At 43.4% G+C, this 21,793-nt stretch overlaps 1 protein-coding gene across 2 annotated transcripts in view; it reads right to left on the bottom strand.

Moving 5' to 3' along the window:
• ESPN (espin) overlaps positions 1-21,793 on the bottom strand; it is a 257,573-nt gene that overhangs the window by 124,658 nt on the left and 111,122 nt on the right. The window lies entirely within an intron of this gene.

The following is a 21,793-nucleotide window of genomic DNA, read 5'->3' as shown; positions in this document are numbered from 1 at the left end:
ATAAGGCTACTTTCACACTAGCGGTAGCCTTCTCCTCCCCCGCCGGAACAGCCTGCCGGATCCGTGCTACTGCTAGTGCACCTTGCCGCCAGAATTCCGCTCTGGCCCAATTTTCACTATAATGGGGGAGGTATGACCGCAACACGGAAAACATGCCGAGAGGCGGGCGGAGTAAAACTACAATATGCTGCAGTTTTTGTCCGGCCGCCTTTTGGATTGTTTGCCATGCTGCGGCCAAACCATTATAGTGAATGGGGCCGGAGCGGACTTCCAGCGGCACGGTGCACTAGTGGTAGCACTGATATGGCAGGCTGTTTCCCCGCCGGAAGGCTACCACTATTGTGAAAGTAGCCTAAATCTAGCAGTGCAACTGGAGAACTGAATGGCAGAAGCTCTGGACTCATGTGAGGTACAGGGCTGGTTCTAAGTTTGTTAGAATGAGTTTGTCATGTACTATATGATGTCGGATTTTCATTTTTTACATTATTTATGGGATAACTCATTTAAGGAGACTTTGTTTTAAAACCCCATTTTCAAATACCTTATCAATAAGCTGCACATAGGAGTGGAGGACCTGGCACGTCTGAGCATTACACAGACTGCCCACTCATTTCCATTTTCACCGTGCACTGCTTCATTTCACCTGAGGTGGCGCTGCTGGGGAACTGAACACTTCATGCCAGGTTCTGCCATAGATCACAGCAGATCAGTGTCAGACACCTTGTGATCTGCTTATTTTTAGGGGACCCATGTAACAAAAAGTTTGAGAACCCACTTCAGTATCTTACTTTTGTGCTGAGATGTTGAATCTCTGTACTCATGATAACAGTATGTCTCATGTGCGCCGTCAGTGCTATTACTGGGACACGGGGCTTCAAAGCAATCCTATATCTTCATTCATTTTCTTATGTGTGCTAGCTAGATAACTGGATTCAGGTCTCTGTAAAGCCCAACGCCCGGCCCCTATGATAATACTGACAGAGCACAACCAGCCAGCTGATCGTTTGGCACAGGACATATAAAAATTTCACGCATTCAACCCAAAATAATGGCTGTAAAATAAGTCTCCTGGTAGTTTCCCTTTAAGAGCGCTATACACATGAACAGAAATATTCTACAAGTCAATCCTGAAATATAGCAATTAACCTAATTTCCCCCAAAATTCTAAATTACCTTGTTTAGATCACTGACCTATATACTCGTCTATCATAGATGATAGTACAATGTACTTGCAAGGATACATTATTCATTATCATTAACCATTGAAAAACTAGCAAATAATGAATATAATGTACACGTGTATCGTCCTCCAAACCATGTATTGATTGCTTATTATAAGACATGAAAGATCTAAAATGTCAGTAAAAAAGCTACCTATGCCTAAGGGCTCATACACATGACCGTATGTATTTTGCGGTCCGCAAAACACGAATCCCCCCTAAAAAAAAACAGATGAACTCCGTGTGACATCCGTGCTACATCCATTTTTTTTTGAAGATCCATTCTAACAATGTCTGTCCTTGTCCGCAAAACAGACAAGAACAGGACATTTTTTTTTGCACAATGGACTTTCGGACATATGGATAAGGAATGCACACAAAGTCATTTCCGTTTTTTTGCGGCCCATTGAAATGAATGGTTCCACATACGACCAGCAAAAAAAACGGAACGGACAAAAAATGCGTTCACGTGCATGAGCCCTAATACTGATGGTTCAGGATGACCGACCGATGTATAAAGCCTGCACTTGGGCTACGCTGCATAGTGCCTGAAGGTTCAGGTAAAGGAAGACCACCACCCCATCCCCCATAACAGGAACATAAGTGAATAATGCATAGAGCAAGACTATGCCTCCAGTCTAAATTATTCAGAAACATACGGCATGAAGCTGGAGGTCCGGTCACCTTAGAGATAAAGCCAGACAGGTGAAATTATCGGACATGTGTATTTGCAAGACAAACCTTCCATATATTATTTACAGCATGGAGTGCGCTGTCGTAACAATGTCTCACAATGAAACAAATAGATAGATGATAGATAGATAGATAGATAGATAGATAGATAGATATGAGAGAGATAGATATGAGATAGATGATAGATAGATAGATAGATAGATAGATAGATAGATATGAGAGAGATATATATGAGATAGATAGATAGATAGATGATAGATAGATAGATAGATAGATAGATAGATAGATAGATAGATAGAGATATCAGAAGTATAGATCGATGATAGAAAGATCAATGATGATAATAGATATATACAGTCGTGGCCAAAAGTTTTGAGAATTAGATAAATATTGGAAATTGGAAAAGTTGCTGCTTAAGTTTTTATAATAGCAATTTGCATATACTCTAGAATGTTATGAAGAGTGATCAGATGAATTGCATAGTCCTTCTTTGCCATGAAAATTAACTTAATCCCAAAAAATCCTTTCCACTGCATTTCATTGCTGTCATTAAAGGACCTGCTGAGATGATTTCAGTAATCGTCTTGTTAACTCAGGTGACAATGTTGACGAGCACAAGGCTGGAGATCATTATGTCAGGCTGATTGGGTTAAAATGGCAGACTTGACATGTTAAAAGGAGGGTAATGCTTGAAATCATTGTTCTTCCATTGTTAACCATGGTGACCTGCAAAGAAACACGTGCAGCCATCATTGTGTTGCATACAAATGGCTTCACAGGCAAGGATATTGTGGCTACTAAGATTGCACCTCAATCAACAATTTAAAGGATCATCAAGAACTTCAAGGAAAGAGGTTAAATTCTTGTTAAGAAGGCTTCAGGGCGTCCAAGAAAGTCCAGCAAGCGCCAGGATCGTCTCCTAAAGAGGATTCAGCTGCGGGATCGGAGTGCCAACAGTGCAGGTGCTCTGGGTGGGGTCATTGGCTTAAATTACTTTCACTCCCAGGGGGCCGTGCGGGTTATAGCTCAGTCAGTCTGTGGAAGTAAGGAGTGAAGGATTGGCTTTTCCGGCTCAGATAAGATAAGTTGGTTTCTTATTTCTTTAGTTTGCTGTCTTGGCTTTTGTGTGTCGTCTGTCCCCTCCTGGTTCTGAGGGAGCAGGCTGTCCCTTTTTCCCCTTTCCCCATCTCAGGGATTCTAGGGTATTCTCAGCCCAGGCACGAGGACACATTATTCCTACCTTCAAGGTCTGAATGTGGGCAAAGCAGAATAGGGAGAGCAGTTAGGGATTAGCTAGGAGGTGACCTTATCCCCAGCTTCTCGCCTAGAAAACTTGTTTTTGATTTATGTATCTTATATCCCGTCCGCCGTGACAGGGACAGATTGATCTTCTGCAGAAAGTATGGTGAATGGACTGCTTAGGACTGGGGCAAAGTCATATTCTCCGATGAAGCCTCTTTCCGATTTTTTGGGGCATCTGGAAAAAGGCTTGTCCAGAGAAGAAAAGGTGAGCGCTACCATCAGTCCTGTGTCATGCCAACAGTAAAGCATCCTGAGACCATTCATGTGTGGGGTTGCTTCTCATCCAAGGGAGTGGGCTCACTCACAATTTTGCCCAAAAACACAGCCATGAATAAAGAATGGTACCAAAACACCCTCCAACAGCAACTTCTTCCAACAATCCAACAACAGTTTGGTGAAGAACAATGCATTTTCCAGCACGATGGAGCACCTTGCCATAAAGCAAAAGTGATAACTAAGTGGCTCGGGGACCAAAACGTTGACATTTTGGGTCCATGGCCTGGAAACTCCCCAGATCTTAATCCCATTGAGAACTTGTGGTCAATCTTCAAGAGGCGGGTGGACAAACAAAAACCCACTAATTCTGACAAACTCCAAGAAGTGATTATGAAAGAATGGGTTGCTATCAGTCAGAAATTGGCCCAGAAGTTGATTGAGAGCATGCCCAGTCGAATTGCAGAGGTCCTGAAAAAGAAGGGCCAACACTGCAAATACTGACTCTTTGCATAAATGTCATGTAATTGTCGATAAAAGCCTTTGAAACGTATGAAGTGCGTGTAATTATATTTCACTACATCACAGAAACAACTGAAACAAAGATCTAAAAGCAGTTTAGCAGCAAACTTTGTGAAAACTAATATTTGTGTCATTCTCAAAACTTTTGGCCACGACTGTAGATGATAGATAGATAGATCAGAAGTTTAGATATAGAGATTAGCAAATACATTCTAAACTTATTGGATTCATCACAAAAAAATTTTTTTATTCTTCTTCCAATTGAATCCAAAGTTTTGGCAATTGTCGACGAATCACGCAAAATGGTGTCCACCATTTTACATTTAAACTTCAGTGAACTAGTGAGGGAAACAGGGCTGGAAGGATGAAGACAGAGGATCACGTGACCCCAGACAGGGCCCCGACTGGCCAGTTTGCCCACAATGCCTTACAGTCAAACTGACAGCCAATCAGGATGGAAGATATTGGCTGGTCTATCACGCTGTATGTTAGCTCTGACAGCCATTGTGAGCTCAGCCACTGATGTGATGAGACATATCTGCCACGTCGCTGACAGACACCAATTAGACACACAAACCAGCCATTTTAAGGTCTTGCAGGGGCAGTGTAGGGATTGTGAAGAATATATATTTAGTTAGGTAGACTTAATTACTAGGTAGAAGGCCAGGTTTCATCTTTAGGGACATAATAGGGGCAGTTAGTGTACTATGTGTCTTACAGTCAGAGCCGGTGGGTCTGTTCACAAATCACATATACGGGCTGCTGCACAGAAATCCTTAGGGCTCATGGACACGACAGTATTTTGTGTTCAGTATACTGGCCGTTTTTTGATGCGGTACATATACTGAACCATTTATTTCAATGGTTCAGCAAAAAAAGTGTCTCCGTGTGCATTCCGTTTCAGCATTTCCGTACCGTGAAAAGATATAACATGTCCTATTCTTGTCCGCAAATCACAGTGCTTGGCTCTATTCAAGTCAATGGGTCCACGAAAAAAACGGAACACATACGGAAATGCATCCGTATGTCTTCCGTATCCGTTCTGTTTTTGCGGAACCATCTATTGAAAATGTTATGCCCAGCCCAATTTTTTATATGTAATTACTGTATACTGTATATGGCATACGGAAAAATGGAACGGAAAGGAAACGAAAACATAACGGAAACAAAAAACGGAACAATGGATCCTTAAAAAACGGACCGCAAAACACTGATAAAGCCATACGGTCGTGTGCATGAGCCCTTAAAGAGATGGCACATTGTTTGTTTTTATGTGCAGGAACCAACTTTTTCCCCAGTTAAGGGCTCTTTCCCACTTGCGTTGTTGGGTTCCGGCATAGAGTTCCGTCGTCGGGGCTCTATGCCGGAAGAATCCTGATCAGGATTATCCCAATGCATTCAGAATGGAGAGAAATCCGTTCAGGATGCATCAGGATGCCTTCAGTTCGCTGCGCTTTTTGCTCCGGCCAAAAATCCTGAACACTTGCCGCAAGGCCGGATCCGGAATTAATGCCCATTGAAAGGCATTAATCCGGATCCGGCCTTAAGCTAAACGTCGTTTCGGCGCATTACCGGATCCGACGTTTAGCTTTTTCTGAATGGCTGCCGGGACGCTAAAGTCCTGGTTGCCATGGTAAAGTGTAGTGGGGAGCGGGGGAGCAGTATACTTACCGTCCGTGCGGCTCCCGGGGCTCTTCAGAGTGACGTCAGGGCGCCCCACGCTCATGGATGACGTGTCGTATGGATCACGTCATCCATGCGCATGGGGCGCTCTGACATCATTCTGGAGCGCCCCGGGAGCCGCACGGACGGTAAGTATACCGCTCCCCCGCTCCCCACTACTACTATGGCAGCCAGGACTTTAATAGCGTCCTGGGTGCCATAGTAATACTGAACGCATTTTGAAGACGATCAGTCTTCAAATGCTTTCAGTTCACTTGCGTTGTTACGGATCCGGCGGGCACCTCCGGCAAATGGAGTGCACGACGGATCCGGACAACGCAAGTGTGAAAGAGCCGTGTGCAATAAGCGTATTTTAGTGCATTAACAGCAGCGTAATAGCGTATTTTTAGTCGCACCCAGAGGATGTCCAATTGGACCTCTCGCTGATTGCCATAAACCTGTTTAAATTTTTCTATAGTTTAGAAGTGCACAATTAAGTGCATTTGTGTGCGTCAATAGCAGTGTATAGTTTGGTTGCATTCAGGGGATGTCCATTTAGCCCTGTATTTTTTTTATAAAAACCTGTTGCAATTTTTACTACTGTTTAGAAGTGCACAAATAAGCTTATTTTATTGCGCACTCAGGGGACGTCCAATTGTGCTTTTTTCAGTTTCCCAAAAACCTGCTGCAATTTTTCTACCATCTGTAAGTGAACATTGCAATAATAATATTTTAGTTCAGAACAAGCCACTGCTTCTTCTGATACCACAGTGAGTGTATAAACATCGGCAAGCATCTGCCCCCAGTAAGGGACAGTTTTCAGAATGTTTTTACATTTTAAAAAGCATAATAAATCTGACAGGGCAGTGTGTTTTTAAACAGCCTGTCTTACTATTGCTGTCTTTGCGTTAAAGTCTAAAGAGCTTGAGACAGGGAGAAAAAAAAAGAGAAAGGAGAAAAATATGACTCCTAGAAGACCTCAGAGTGTCAACCACTAATTTTCAGGCCAATTGAAGCACTATCAATTCAAATAGAATTGATTCGGACCCAATTAGAATTGTCTGACAGATTCGTTAGAGTCGGACGCAAAATGAATTTCAAGAAAACAGCTCATCTCTAGATGTGTGACACAGTGAGGGGTTTTGTCTGGGAAGGCAGGTATTTTCCTCCCAACATGTGCGGCTGGGCTGGTTTCCAGCCAGGTGAGGTCAAATACCAAACAGGAGTTTAAGTGCCAGTCCGGGTTTTGGCAGCACCTGGCTTGTCCTTAAATAGGCAGCTGGGCTCAGTCTGTGTTGGGATCTGAGGTTTTGTGCCGGACTGGAGGGCTGAGACCCATGTGTAGTGGGAACAGGCCCCCTAAAGCCTGCTGTGGACTACTGGAGGCAGAACTGCCAACGAGGTGACTTGTGCAATATTAACTTTCCATTGTGTGTGAATTAACACCAAAGACTGCAAAGTGAGGTGTTGTTTTGTGCCACTGCCGCAAGTGTGAATAAACACTGAAGTTTAAGTTAAGAACTTGTATTTTGCCTCTGTACTGCATCCGCCTACCCTATCTACCAGAGCGAAACCCCACAATGGATATAAGGTAAATACAGTAGATAGCGATATAGATTGTCAGATAGATGATATAGATATATACAGTATATCAGATGTATATACAGACAGAAAGATAGATAAATAGATGATAGATAGATAGATATTAGATGGATAGACGGGTAGATTGATAGATATACAGGCGGAAATGTAGATAAATCAGGCTCGGACTGGCCCACCGGGGAGGCGGGGGATTCCTCGGTAGGTCCCCAGAGATAAGATGGAGGAGTAGTTATTTCTCTTGTTTCACTCTGCCCTAGGTCCCTCCAATGCCTCTGCTTTAGGTGCACCCCCATTAGTGCCACAGCTCCAGATGCACCCACTCTAAATGCACCCATAATATTGCCTCTTCTCCAGTTGCCCCCCTACTACCTCTGCTCCAGGATCACCACTATTACCCTGCCTCAGGCGACCCTAATGCCTCTGCTTTAGGCTACTTTCACACCTGCGTTAGGTGCGGATCCGTCTGGTATCTGCACAGACGGATCCGCACCTATAATGCAAACGCTTAGATCCGTTCAGAACGGATCCGTTTGCATTACCATGAACAAAAAAAAAAAAATATATATATATTTTTTTTTTTGTTCATGATAATGCAAACAGATCCGTTTTGACTTTACATTGAAAGTCAATGGGAGACGGATCCGTTTGAAAGTTGAGCCATATTGTGTCAACTTCAAACGGATCCGTCCCCATTGACTTAGGCTACTTTCACACTAGCGTTCGGGGCTCCGCTTGTGAGTTCCGTTTGAAGGCTCTCACAAGCGGCCCCGAACGGATCCGTCCAGCCCTAATGCATTCTGAGTGGATGCGGATCCGCTCAGAATGTATCAGTCTGGCAGCGTTCAGCCTCCGCTCCGCTCAGCAGGCGGACATCCGAACGCAGCTTGCAGCGTTCAGGTGTCCGCCTGGCCGTGCGGAGGCAAACGGATCCGTCCAGACTTACAATGTAAGTCAATGGGGACGGATCCGTTTGAAGATGACACAGTATGGCTCAATTTTCAAACGGATCCGTCCCCCATTGACCTTCAATGTAAAGTCAAAACGGATCCGTTTGCATTATCATGAACAAAAAAAAAATTTTTTTTTTTTTTGTTCATGGTTATGCAAACGGATCCGTTCTGAACGGATGCAAACGTTTGCATTATAGGAGCGGATCCATCTGTGCAGACACCAGACGGATCCGCTCCTAACGCAAGTGTGAAAGTAGCCTTACATTGTAAGTCTGGACGGATCCGTTTGCCTCCGCACGGCCAGGCGGACACCCGAACGCTGCAAGCTGCGTTCAGGTGTCCGCCTGCTGAGCGGAGCGGAGGCTGAACGGAGCCAGACTGATGCATTCTGAGCGGATCCGCATCCCCTCAGAATGCATTAGGGCTGGACGGATCCGTTCGGGGCCGCTTGTGAGAGCCTTCAAACGGAACTCACAAGCGGAGCCCTGAACGCTAGTGTGAAAGTAGCCTTAGGTGCACCCCCATAAATGCCCTAGCTCCAGATGCCCCCACTCTAAATGCACCGCTAATATTGCCTCTTCTCCAGTTACCCCTGCTCCAGGATCCCCACTATTGCCCTGATTCAGGTGACCCCAATGTCTCTGCTTCAGTTATTCTCCATTTGTGCCCTTTGCTCACGTTGCTCCTCTAGCACCTTTGCTTGGGCTTTGTTAAAGGTTGTGATCTGCAAAGGGGGTTGGACTTATGCCCGAAAAATTCTGCACAGTGCGTCACATTCTCCAGTATTGACACGTATGGTTTACATGGCTGCAGTGATGATATTCCATATTTACAGGCATCACTGCTGCCATGTAAAGAGATACTAGTGGTGGAGTGGTGGAGGATTTAAAGGGGTTGTCCAGGTTTTCAATTTATCCTCTCCACACCATAGGGCATAACTATATGATTAGTGCAGTCCAATTCTGCAACCCCCACTGATCCCAGGAACGGGTCCTGTTCCCCCTTTTTAAGGTGTGACAGGCTAAACATACGCCCTGCTGCTCCATTCATTCTCTTTGGGAGCACTGGAATTAGCCAGCGCTGTACTCTGCCATCTCCAGAGGCCCCATAGAGAGTGGATGGAGAGGCAGGGCATATGCTCAACTTGCCACTCAGTCAAGAAGGGGGATCAGTGGGGGCTCCAGCGTTCAGACCCCCACGCATCACTTAGTTATCCCCGATCCTGTGGATAGAGGATAACTAGAAAGTGGACACAGGTCCTTTAACAGGCGAGCATTTCTATTTTAGTTTGACACATATTTTGGGCCAGATTTTTTATTTATTTTTTATTAATTTTTTTACATCCAAAGAAAACCTTTAAAGGGAATCTGTCACTAGCAATTTACCATTTTTTTTTTTTCATGAATCCATGTTTAACAGAGTACCTTTTTTCCATCTGTCTTGTTCTTTTGATTGTCAGTTTTGTCATTTCTTCAAAAAATCGATTATTATGATATGTAAATGACGCTGTAAGGAGCCCAGAGGGGCGTTCTTCTTTCTCCACGGTGCCCAGGAACGCCCCTCTGAAGTGCCGTGCCCGGCTAAATTTGAAAACTAATAACGCCTCCAAGTTCATCTAAATCGCCTCCCAGAGGCGCGGCTAAGTGCTCAACACCCCCCCTCCTCAGCGCCGCGTTCTGCGGCAAACACCCCGATCCTCCTCTAGCCGGCATCCCAAATCCCGCGCAGGCGCAGTGCCGGCGATTGCCTGCGCTATGATAAGATGACTGACGGCACTGCGCCTGCGCGGGATTTGGGATGCCGGCGAATGGAGGATCGGGGTGTTTGCCGCAGAGCGCGGCGCTGAGGAGGGGGGGTGTTTAGCACTTAGCCGCGCCTCTGGGAGGCGATTTAGATGAACTTGGAGGCGTTATTAGTTTTCAAATTTAGCCGGGCACGGCACTTCAGAGGGGCGTTCCTGGGCACCGTGGAGAAAGAAGAACGCCCCTCTGGGCTCCTTACAGCGTCATTTACATATCATAAGAATCGATTTTTTGAAGAAATGACAAGACTGACAATCAAAAGAATAAGACAGATGGAAAAAAGGTACTCTGTTAAACATGGATTCATGAAAAAAAAAATTGGTAAATTGCTAGTGACAGATTCCCTTTAAGGATAGGGAATGTGAAAAGGTACAACAGCTATAACATCGACAGGTGATAAGTGTCTGATTGATGGGGGTCTGACTGTTGGGAACCTGATCAAGGGAATGTGGTCTTAAGACCCTTGTGTACATAGATTGGCGGTAATGTAATTGAATGTCTCAGGACCCCTTTTTTCATGATCAGTGGGTGTTCCAGCAGTCAGACCCCAGCAATCTGATATTTATCACCTATCCTGTAGATAAGCAATAGGTCATTATGGTAGGACAACCGTTTTAATTATAATGTAGATTATGTACAATATGAGGAGGTTTAGATTTGGTAAATGTGATGGAAAAGAGTCAATATGGACAATCACAATACATTAGTAAGTGCCTTGTACAAACCGGATTCCAAAAAAGTTGGGACACTATACAAATCGTGAATAAAAACTGAATGCAATGATGTGGAGGTGCCAACTTCTAATATTTTATTCAGAATAGAACATAAATCACGGAACAAAAGTTTAAACTGAGAAAATGTACCATTTTAAAGGGAAAAATATGTTGAATCAGAATTTCATGGTGTCAACAAATCCCCAAAAAGTTGGGACAAGGCCATTTTCACCACTGTGTGGCATCTCCCCTTCTTCTTACAACACTCAACAGACGTCTGGGGACCGAGGAGACCAGTTTCTCAAGTTTAGAAATAGGAAAGCTCTCCCATTCTTGTCTAATACAGGCCTCTAACTGTTCAATCGTCTTGGGCCTTCTTTGTTGCACCTTCCTCTTTATGATGCGCCAAATGTTCTCTATAGGTGAAAGATCTGGACTGCAGACTGGCCATTTCAGTACCCGGATCCTTCTCCTACGCAGCCATGATGTTGTGATTGATGCAGAATGTGGTCTGGCATTATCTTGTTGAAAATTGCAGGGTCTTCCCTGAAAGAGATGACGTCTGGATGGGAGCATATGTTGTTCTAGAACCTGAATATATTTTTCTGCATTGATGGTGCCTTTCCAGACATGCAAGCTGCCCATGCCACACGCACTCATGCAACCCCATACCATCAGAGACGCAGGCTTCTGAACTGAGCGTTGATAACAACTTTAGTTGTCCTTGTCCTCTTTGGTCCGGATGACATGGCGTCCCAGATTTCCAAAAAGAACTTCGAATCGTGACTCGTCTGACCACAGAACAGTCTTCCATTTTGCCACACTCCATTTTAAATGATCCCTGGCCCAGTGAAAACGCCTGAGCTTGTGGATCTTGCTTAGAAATGGCTTCTTCTTTGCACTGTAGAGTTTCAGCTGGCAACGGCGGATGGCACGGTGGATTGTGTTCACTGACAATGGTTTCTGGAAGTATTCCTGAGCCCATTCTGTGATTTCCTTTACAGTAGCATTCCTGTTTGTGGTGCAGTGTCGTTTAAGGGCCCGGAGATCACGGGCATCCAGTATGGTTTTACGGCCTTGACCCTTACGCACAGAGATTGTTCCAGATTCTCTGAATCTTCGGATGATGTTATGCACAGTTGATGATGATAGATGCAAAGTCTTTGCAATTTTTCGCTGGGTAACACCTTTCTGATATTGCTCCACTATCTTTCTGCGCAACATTGTGGGAATTGGTGATCCTCTACCCATCTTGGCTTCTGAGAGACACTGCCACTCTGAGAAGCTCTTTTTACACCCAATCATGTTGCCAGTTGACCTAATTAGTGTTAATTGGTCTTCCAGCTCTTCGTTATGCTCAAATTTACTTTTTCCAGCCTCTTATTGCTAATTGTCCCAACTTTTTGGGGATTTGTTGACACCGTGAAATTTTGAATCAACGTATTTTTCCTTTAAAATGATATATTTACTCGGATTAAACGTTTGATCTGTCATCTACGTTCTATTACTAATAAAATATTGACATTTGCCATCTCCACATCATTGCATTCAGTTTTTATTCACAATTTGTTTAGTGTCCCAACTTTTTTGGAATCCGGTTTGTATTAACTTTCTCTACATGATAAATGGCAATTGCTGAAGTGAGACAACCCCTTTAACCCCTTTGAGTGTTCTACACCTAATAGGGTCAGGCATAAATGTCTTGGTGTGTGCATTGGGGTTTCCTATGTGTGATTGGTGTGTGCTATATACAGTATGTTCTATGTATCAGTGGTGTATGTGTAGTCTGTGACATAAGCATCAGTGGCATGTGAGCCATGTATAAGTGTCCTGTGTGGCACATGTGTCCAATGAGTGATTGGTGTGCGCTGCATGTGTCTTGTTTCTGACTGACTTAAGTGCAGGATATCCATATATATGTGTAAATTCTGCCCCATGTATGTTTGTGCATTTTGCTGTGAATGTCTACCATCCTACTTCATCTTTAATATTTCTGTTATCACTGTAAGGGCTTATGAACACGACCGTTGGATCTTTTGCAGTCTGAAAATTGCGGATCCACAAAACATGGATACCGGGTGTGTGCCTTCCACATAACAGCCTCTAATAGAACAGTCCTATCCTTGTCTGTAATGCCGACAATAATAGGACATGTTCTATCATTTTGCAGAACGGCGATGCGGACATAAAGACACGGAATGCACACTGAGTCATTTTTTTTTTTCCCGGCCCCATTGAAGTGAAGTGAACGGTACAGACATGGAAAAAAAAAGTTTGTGTGCAGGAGCCCTAAGGTGGGCCCCCAGAATCAGTTACACTTTGTCCGACACTGAGATAAATAATTGATATATGGATCAGTTTTTGTAATAAATAGATACACAAGAATTTCACAAAGTATAATAAATGGATGTATAGCTATAGATAAAAAATACATAGAATAGAATATAAAATACAATATAAATATACACTATTTCATATAAATAAGCTTATCCTGGATAAATAAGATATCACAGTATTATTGCACAATGATACAGATAAATCTGATACTGTCGTACAATCTCTTGTGATTTCCTCAGCTGCCTTGACACTGGTTACAGTAAGCTGTTACACACGGTTCTCACATGCTAATGGCCCCAATTACTCCTTGTTACAGCTCTTCCTGCACAGGTGAGTCGCCATCTTGGCAGAAACTGGCATAGCACTCCTAGAATAACTATAATAAAGGTTCCTTACATTCCCCATGTCAGAGTCCAATGCTGGGAAGTGCAGCTCTGAAAGTTTTCCGGACGCTCCTTGCCCTCCGTCAAGCACAAGACAAATATCTTATTCTTTCAGAAAGGAAGAAGGAATAAAGACTTGCACAACCTAACCCGCTCCTGCCCCATGGGAGCTCTGAAACTGTCTCAGGTCTTCTGAGAGTTGCCTTTGCAGTAATTACTTTTGCTGATAAGGGTTAGAACATTGCTCTACCATCTGCCAGACAGACAGGACTATGCCGCCAATCAGTTTTCATTAAAAACCTAAATACTGTGTAGTAATAATAATAGGCAGCAGGGAATAGTAAATACATTAAATTCCATTATTCCTGGCGTTCCAGAAATCCTGATAAATAGTCCCTCGCTAATCTGGCACTTCAGTCCATCAGGACCATGGCACCTCCCTATCTATACATACCGTATTTACATCAATGTGATGGTGGTTACAGGGATAATGCTTAGGTTGGTCTCGAGGCATCAACCAGCCCACCATGGAAGGCCTGACACCCAAGCCTTGCCATCATGAATCTCAATTTTAGAGTAGTTTTATTTAGACACTACAGCTCCATACATGCAGTAATCTAATAACAGTACCTAGAATACCACTAAATAGTGACTAAATAATATTACTATTGTTACTGAATAAAACATACTATATAAAGATCAATATATATTACCACCATACAGTGACCATATAGTGGGAGGTACTAGGTTTACACAGGTCTCAGGGCATAATAATGGTATTATAGGTACTATTAGGAGATTATCGCATGTATTGAGCTCATATAGACTGCAGAACACCTGTGTAAATCTAATACCTACCACTATATGATCATTGCCTTGAGGTAATATATATTGATCTTTATATTGTATGTTTTGATCAATCAACTGGGCGACGGTCCCTACAACAGAAAAACAAACACCAAAGCAGAGTCGTACAGAAATGAGTCAGAACCAGACTGGCTATGCAGCACCAAACAAGTGACAAAGGGTTGTCTGAAGACAAGCCAAGGTTAGAAGTACAGAGGAATCAGTACGTAAATGCAGGAACAGGGATCAAGGAAACTAGCTAGTGAGCCAAACATGACTATCACTGGCACTGGTGTATGGCCAGGAAGGGATTTAAATAGAGCGGCAAATCCCTGGATCAGAACTTGATAGGTCCATTGACTTAGCACTCCACTAGTCAGAAACACTAGCACACAGTAATAGAGCAGCTGAGCATTCAGCCCACTGCTAATCTCCCCCAGCACACGCCCGCTGCAGGGAGAAAAAAAGCATTGCATCCTGTTACGAAGGATGCAGTTGAGTCACTAGGGTGCATGGCTCAGCATCATGTCTCTCCCGGCACGCTGAGGATCTTGTAATAAGCCTTGTAATAAACAATACTGTTATAAGATTACTGCATGTGTTGAGCTACTCTTTGGTCATTGTAGGTAGGTATTATTTGAGAACTATATGATGATATTTACTTTGTGTGGCACTGCTACTGTACATTTGATCATTTTGACAGTGTATGCTGTTAGCAGCACTGTATAGCACTGCTATTTATGCAACTGTATTAATATGTTATGTGGGCAACATATGGCAGGGCACCACTATAAGGTTCTTTGTGCACCTTACATTGGGTAGTACCAACAAAGGAAATCACACAGGGAATTATGCAGTGTAATGCTGCACAGATTCTGGGGTATCAGCAGGATGGGATGTTTGTCCAGGTTGGGAAAAAGTAGAGAGCATGCTAAAAAAGTGAGGAACCAAACTTGTGTCTGGAAGAAGTCGTCATGGTGGTCTGGACTAGATGGAAAAAAGTGAACAGCTCCAAACAGAGAACATGTGTGTTAACTGTAAGTCATTGGATTGTACTGTAATACATTCACTTATACAGTCTACAAAACACCTGTGTAAACTGAATACCTCCCACTATATGGTCACTGTATGGTGGTAATATATATTGATCTTTATATTGTATATTTTGTTCAGTAACAGAATGATAATATTATTTAGTGTTGTTGGTAGTGGTCATGGTATGGAGTTACAGTACCTGGGTTTTGGAGCCACTATGGCCTTAGATGTATTTTGTCCCTTTGTGTCGAACCCCTAGTTACAACTCTGGGGGATTGCATGAAGGTGCAATGCCCCATAGAACTGAAGATACGTCACTGTCAATTGACATATTGGCTTTAACTCCAATCATTGCATCCAATTTTAGGTTTCAAAAGGCTGCAAAACTGATACACTGTGTTATGCCTAGTTCAGTACCTGAGGGGGGCGGAGCATAACACAAGGATTCTCTCTTTGGTGTTTAGTCATGCTCCACCCTCTCAGGCTCTGCACAAGGTAACATGGTGTATAAGTTTTGCACAGTGTTCCTTTGAGGAGAAAGATCTTAAACTAAAAACAGGTCACAGAGTGATTGAAATAGTCTCACAAGATCTGGTGTCCTAGAAACCTACAGCTACTGGGGAACGAGGCCATGGCCAGCGTTCCTATTTTATTGTTGTATGAAATGACCCATATCTCCTTAGCAGATCCTGTCTCTACATAAGCTTCTGATATACATACAGAACTGCACCATTTAAAGGGGTTGTCCACGTTATTTTGTTATTTGTGGAAACTGCCTGGGGCCTGTTTATCCCTTAACCACTTAAGGACCACAGGTTTATACCCCCCTAAAGACCAGGCCCTTTTTTACAAATCGGCACTACACTACTTTCACTGTTTATTGCTCGGTCATGCAACTTACCACCCAAATGAATTTTACCTCCTTTTCTTCTCACTAATAGAGCTTTCATTTGGTGGTATTTCATTGCTGCTGACATTTTTACTTTTTTTGTTATTAATCGAAATTTAACGATTTTTTTGCAAAAAAATGACATTTTTCACTTTCAGTTGTAAAATTTTGCAAAAAAAACGAGATCCATATAGAAATTTTGCTCTAAATTTATAGTTCTACATGTCTTTGATAAAAAAAAATGTTTGGGTAAAAAAAAAATGGTTTGGGTAAAAGTTATAGCGTTTACAAACTATGGTACAAAAATGTGAATTTCCGCTTTTTGAAGCAGCTCTGACTTTCTGAGCACCTGTCATGTTTCCTGAGGTTCTACAATGCCCAGACAGTACAAACACCCCACAAATGACCCCATTTCGGAAAGTACACACCCTAAGGTATTCGCTGATGGGCATAGTGAGTTCATAGAACTTTTTATTTTTTGTCACAAGTTAGCGGAAAATGATGATTTTTTTTTATTTTATTTTTTTTCCTACAAAGTCTCATATTCCACTAACTTGTGACAAAAAATAAAAACTTCTATGAACTCACTATGCCCATCACGAAATACCTTGGGGTCTCTTCTTTCCAAAATGGGGTCACTTGTGGGGTAGTTATACTGCCCTGGCATTCTAGGGGCCCAAATGTGTGGTAAGGAGTTTGAAATCAAATTCTGTAAAAAATGACCTGTGAAATCCGAAAGGTGCTCTTTGGAATATGGGCCCCTTTGCCCACCTAGGCTGCAAAAAAGTGTCACACATCTGGTATCTCTGTATTCAGGAGAAGTTGAGGAATGTGTTTTGGGGTGTCTTTTTACATATACCCATGCTGGGTGAGATAAATATCTTGGTCAAATGCCAACTTTGTATAAAAAAATGGGAAAAGTTGTCTTTTGCCAAGATATTTCTCTCACCCAGCATGGGTATATGTAAAATGACACCCCAAAACACATTCCCCACCTTCTCCTGAGTACGGGGATACCAGATGTGTGACACTTTTTTGCAGCCTAGGTGGGAAAAGGGGCCCATATTCCAAAGAGCACCTTTCGGATTTCACTCGTCATTTTTTACAGAATTTGATTTCAAACTCCTTACCACACATTTGGGCCCCTAGAATGCCAGGGCAGTATAACTACCCCACAAGTGACCCCATTTTGGAAAGAAGAGACCCCAAGGTATTCGCTGATGGGCATAGTGAGTTCATGGAAGTTTTTATTTTTTGTCACAAGTTAGTGGAATATAAGACTTTGTATGAAAAAAAAAAAAAAAAAAAAAAAATCTGCATTTTCCACTAACTTGTGACAAAAAATAAAAGATTCTAGGAACTTGCCATGCCCCTCACGGAATACCTTGGGGTGTCTTCTTTCCAAAATGGGGTCACTTGTGGGGTAGTTATACTGCCCTGGCATTTTCCAGGGGCCCTAATGTGTGGTAAGTAGGTAAATGACCTGTGAAATCCTAAAGGTGCTCTTTGGAATATGGGCCCCTTTGCCCACCTAGGCTGCAAAAAAGTGTCACACATGTGGTATCGCCGTATTCAGGAGAAGTTGGGGAATGTGTTTTGGGGTGTCATTTTACATATACCCTTGCTGGGTGAGAGAAATATCTTGGCAAAAGACAACTTTTCCCATTTTTTTATACAAAGTTGGCATTTGACCAAGATATTTCTCTCACCCAGCATGGGTATATGTAAAACGACACCCCAAAACACATTCCCCAACTTCTCCTGAGTACGGCGATACCAGATGTGTGACACTTTATTGCAGCCTAGATGCGCAAAGGTGCCCAAATTCCTTTTAGGAGGGCATTTTTAGACATTTGGATACCAGACTTCTTCTCACGCTTTGGGGCCCCTAGAATGCCAGGGCAGTATAAATACCCCACATGTGACCCCATTTTGGAAAGAAGACACCCCAAGGTATTCAATGAGGGGCATGGCGAGTTCATAGAAATTTTTTTTTTTTGGCACAAGTTAGCGGAAATTGATATTTTTAATTTTTTTCTCACAAAGTCTCCCGTTCCGCTAACTTGGGACAAAAATTTCAATCTTTCATGGACTCAATATGCCCCTCACGGAATACCTGGGGGTGTCTTCTTTCCGAAATGGGGTCACATGTGGGGTATTTATACTGCCCTGGCATTCTAGGGGCCCTAAAGCGTGAGAAGAAGTCTGGAATATAAATGTCTAAAAATTTTTACGCATTTGGTTTCCGTGAGGGGTATGGTGAGTTCATGTGAGATTTTATTTTTTGACACAAGTTAGTGGAATATGAGACTTTGTAAGAAAAAAAAATAATAATTCCGCTAACTTGGGCCAAAAAAATGTCTGAATGGAGCCTTACAGAGGGGTGATCAATGACAGGGGGGGTGATCAATGACAGGGGGGGTGATCAATGACAGGGGGGTGATCAGGGAGTCTATATGGGGTGATAACCACAGTCATTGATCACGCCCCTGTAAGGCTTCATTCAGACGTCCGTATGCGTTTTGCGGATCCGATCCATCTATCAGTGCATCCGTAAAAATCATGCGGACATCTGAATGGAGCTTTACAGGGGGGTAATCAATGACAGGGGGGTGATCAGGGAGTCTATATGGGGTGATCACCACAGTCATTGATCATGCCCCTGTAAGGCTTCATTCAGACGTCCGGATGCGTTTTGCGGATCCGATCCATCTATCAGTGGATCCGTAAAAATCATGCGGACGTCTGAATGGAGCTTTACAGGGGGGTAATCAATGACAGGAGGGTAATCAATGACAGGGGGGTGATCAGGGAGTCTATATGGGGTGATAACCACAGTCATTGATCACGCCCGTGTAAGGCTTCATTCAGACGTCCGTATGCGTTTTGCGGATCCGATCCATCTATCAGTGCATCCGTAAAAATCATGCGGACATCTGAATGGAGCTTGACAGGGGGGTGATCAGGGAGTCTATATGGGGTGATCACCACAGTCATTGATCATGCCCCTGTAAGGCTTCATTCAGACGTCCGGATGCGTTTTGCGGATCCGATCCATCTATCAGTGGATCCGTAAAAATCATGCGGACGTCTGAATGGAGCTTTACAGGGGGGTAATCAATGACAGGAGGGTAATCAATGACAGGGGGGTGATCAGGGAGTCTATATGGGGTGATCACCACAGTCATTGATCACGCCCCTGTAAGGCTTCATTCAGACGTCCGGATGCGTTTTGCGGATCCGATCCATCTATCAGTGCATCCGTAAAAATCATGCGGACATCTGAATGGAGCTTTACAGGGGGGTAATCAATGACAGGGGGGTGATCACCACAGTCATTGATCATGCCCCTGTAAGGCTTCATTCAGACGTCCGGATGCGTTTTGCGGATCCGATCCATCTATCAGTGCATCCGTAAAAATCATGCGGACATCTGAATGGAGCTTTACAGGGGGGTAATCAATGACAGGGGGGTGATCACCACAGTCATTGATCATGCCCCTGTAAGGCTTCATTCAGACGTCCGGATGCGTTTTGCGGATCCGATCCATCTATCAGTGCATCCGTAAAAATCATGCGGACATCTGAATGGAGCTTTACAGGGGGGTGATCAATGACAGGGGGGTGATCAGGGATGATCAGGGGCTAATAAGGGGTTAATAAGTGACGGGGGGGGGGGGGTGTAGTGTACTGTAGTGGTGCTTGGTGCTACTTTACTGAGCTACCTGTGTCCTCTGGTGGTCGATCCAAACAAAGGGGACCACCAGAGGACCAGGTAGCAGGTATATTAGACGCTGTTATCAAAACAGCGTCTAATATACCTGTTAGGGGTTAAAAAAAACACATCTCCAGCCTGCCAGCGAACGATCGCCGCTGGCAGGCTGGAGATCAACTCTCTTACCTTCCGTTCCTGTGAGCGCGCGCGCCTGTGTGCGCGCGTTCACAGGAAATCTCGGCTCACGCGAGATGACGCCTATTGGCGTTAGCGTAGCCTGGGGGAGCCGCCGCAATGACGCCTTTCGGCGTTACAGTTGCGGGAAGTGGTTAAGGACTGAGCCTATTTTCTTTTTTTTTTTCCTCCACACATTCTAATAGCCATAACTTTTTTTTCCATTAACATAGCCATATGAGGGATTATTTTTTTGCGGAACAAGATGCATTTTTTTAATACAATTTAATTTACCATGTCTCGTATTGCAAAATCTTTGTGGGTTAAAATTGAAAAAAGAAATCAACACAATTTTACCAAGGTTTTTGGAGTTTTGACATTACAGCATTCAGTGTGCACTAAATATAACATGAGATCCTTATTCAGCAGCTCAATACGGTTACGGCGGTACCAAACTTTTACAGTCTCTATATTTTTTCTTTTTACTTTAAAAAAAATAAAAACCTTTGAAAAAAATCTAAATGTTCCTTGCGTCGCCATTTTCTGACTGCCATACTTTTTTTAGATTTCAGTCTACAGAACTGTATAAGGTCGTGTTTTTTGAGGGACGAACTGTAGTTCTTATTGATACCAAATTTTCTGGTAAGTATGACTTTTTGATCACTGGTATACAATGTTTTTTTGGGGGGACCAAACGACAAAAAATGGAGAATCATATGTTTTTATTTTATTTTCCGTTATGTCATTCACCATGCAGGAAATGTTATAATAGTTCAAAAACAATGAAAATTTTATTTTATTATTTATATATAAATTTATATGTGAAATTGGGAAAGTGGGTGATTTAAAATAATTAATTAATATTTTTGTGTTTTTTATTTTTTTATACTTTTTTTTTTTACTTAATAACTATTAGCCTTAGCCTCCTTAGGAGGCTTGAACCTGGGATGCACACGACCGTTCAGTTTTTTGCGGTCCGCAATTTGCGGAACGAAACAGACGGCCCATTGTAGAAATGCCTATTCTTGTCCGCAAAACGGGGCCACGGAACGGAGCAACGGATGTGGACAGCACACGGAGTGCTGTCTGCATCTTTTGCGGCCCCATTGAAGTCAATGGGTCCGCACCTGAGCCACAAAAACTGCAGCTCGGATGCGGACCAGAACAACGGTTGTGTGCATGAGGCCTAATTGAGATCTATCTATGCCTCGTGCACAGCTTAGCATGAAGCTTAACATGACAGGCCAGAAGCCTCAGCAGGCCCCAGGCACGGTCACGGTAACAGATCGGAGCCCCGCAATTTCACTGAGTTGGCCGCATCCCTCTGCCTAACCTCACAGATGCCGCTATTGCTTTTGAACGCAGTATCTGCGTGACTGTTCCCCGTCATTGCGGCCAGGTGCCTGCTGTATTATACCCGCCGCGTATGGAACGGGCTCACCACAGCAGCCCACTCCATACATTTCCTGAAGCATAATTTATACTCACCTTCCCAAGCCCCTCTGTTTCAGAATTGTCATCTCTTCCTCCTCTCTGTACTGCAGCCAATGACGTATCGTTTTGGCTGCATTGGTGACTTCCCATACACTGCTGCTGCCAAACAATGGCGTCAGGGGTGTATGACACGAGAACATTGAAGTCAGTAACTGACTGCGGCGGTGTACACAACGTCACTACTGCAACCAAAACAATTGTCACTGGCTGCAGCCTGCAGAAGAGGAAGAAGCGGAAACGC

This window comes from Bufo bufo, chromosome 1 (assembly GCF_905171765.1).
Source record: "Bufo bufo chromosome 1, aBufBuf1.1, whole genome shotgun sequence".
NCBI classification, from domain to species: Eukaryota; Metazoa; Chordata; class Amphibia; order Anura; family Bufonidae; genus Bufo; species Bufo bufo.
The sequence above is the reverse complement of the archived record's forward strand: the minus strand, read 5'-3'. Positions and strand labels throughout refer to the sequence as shown.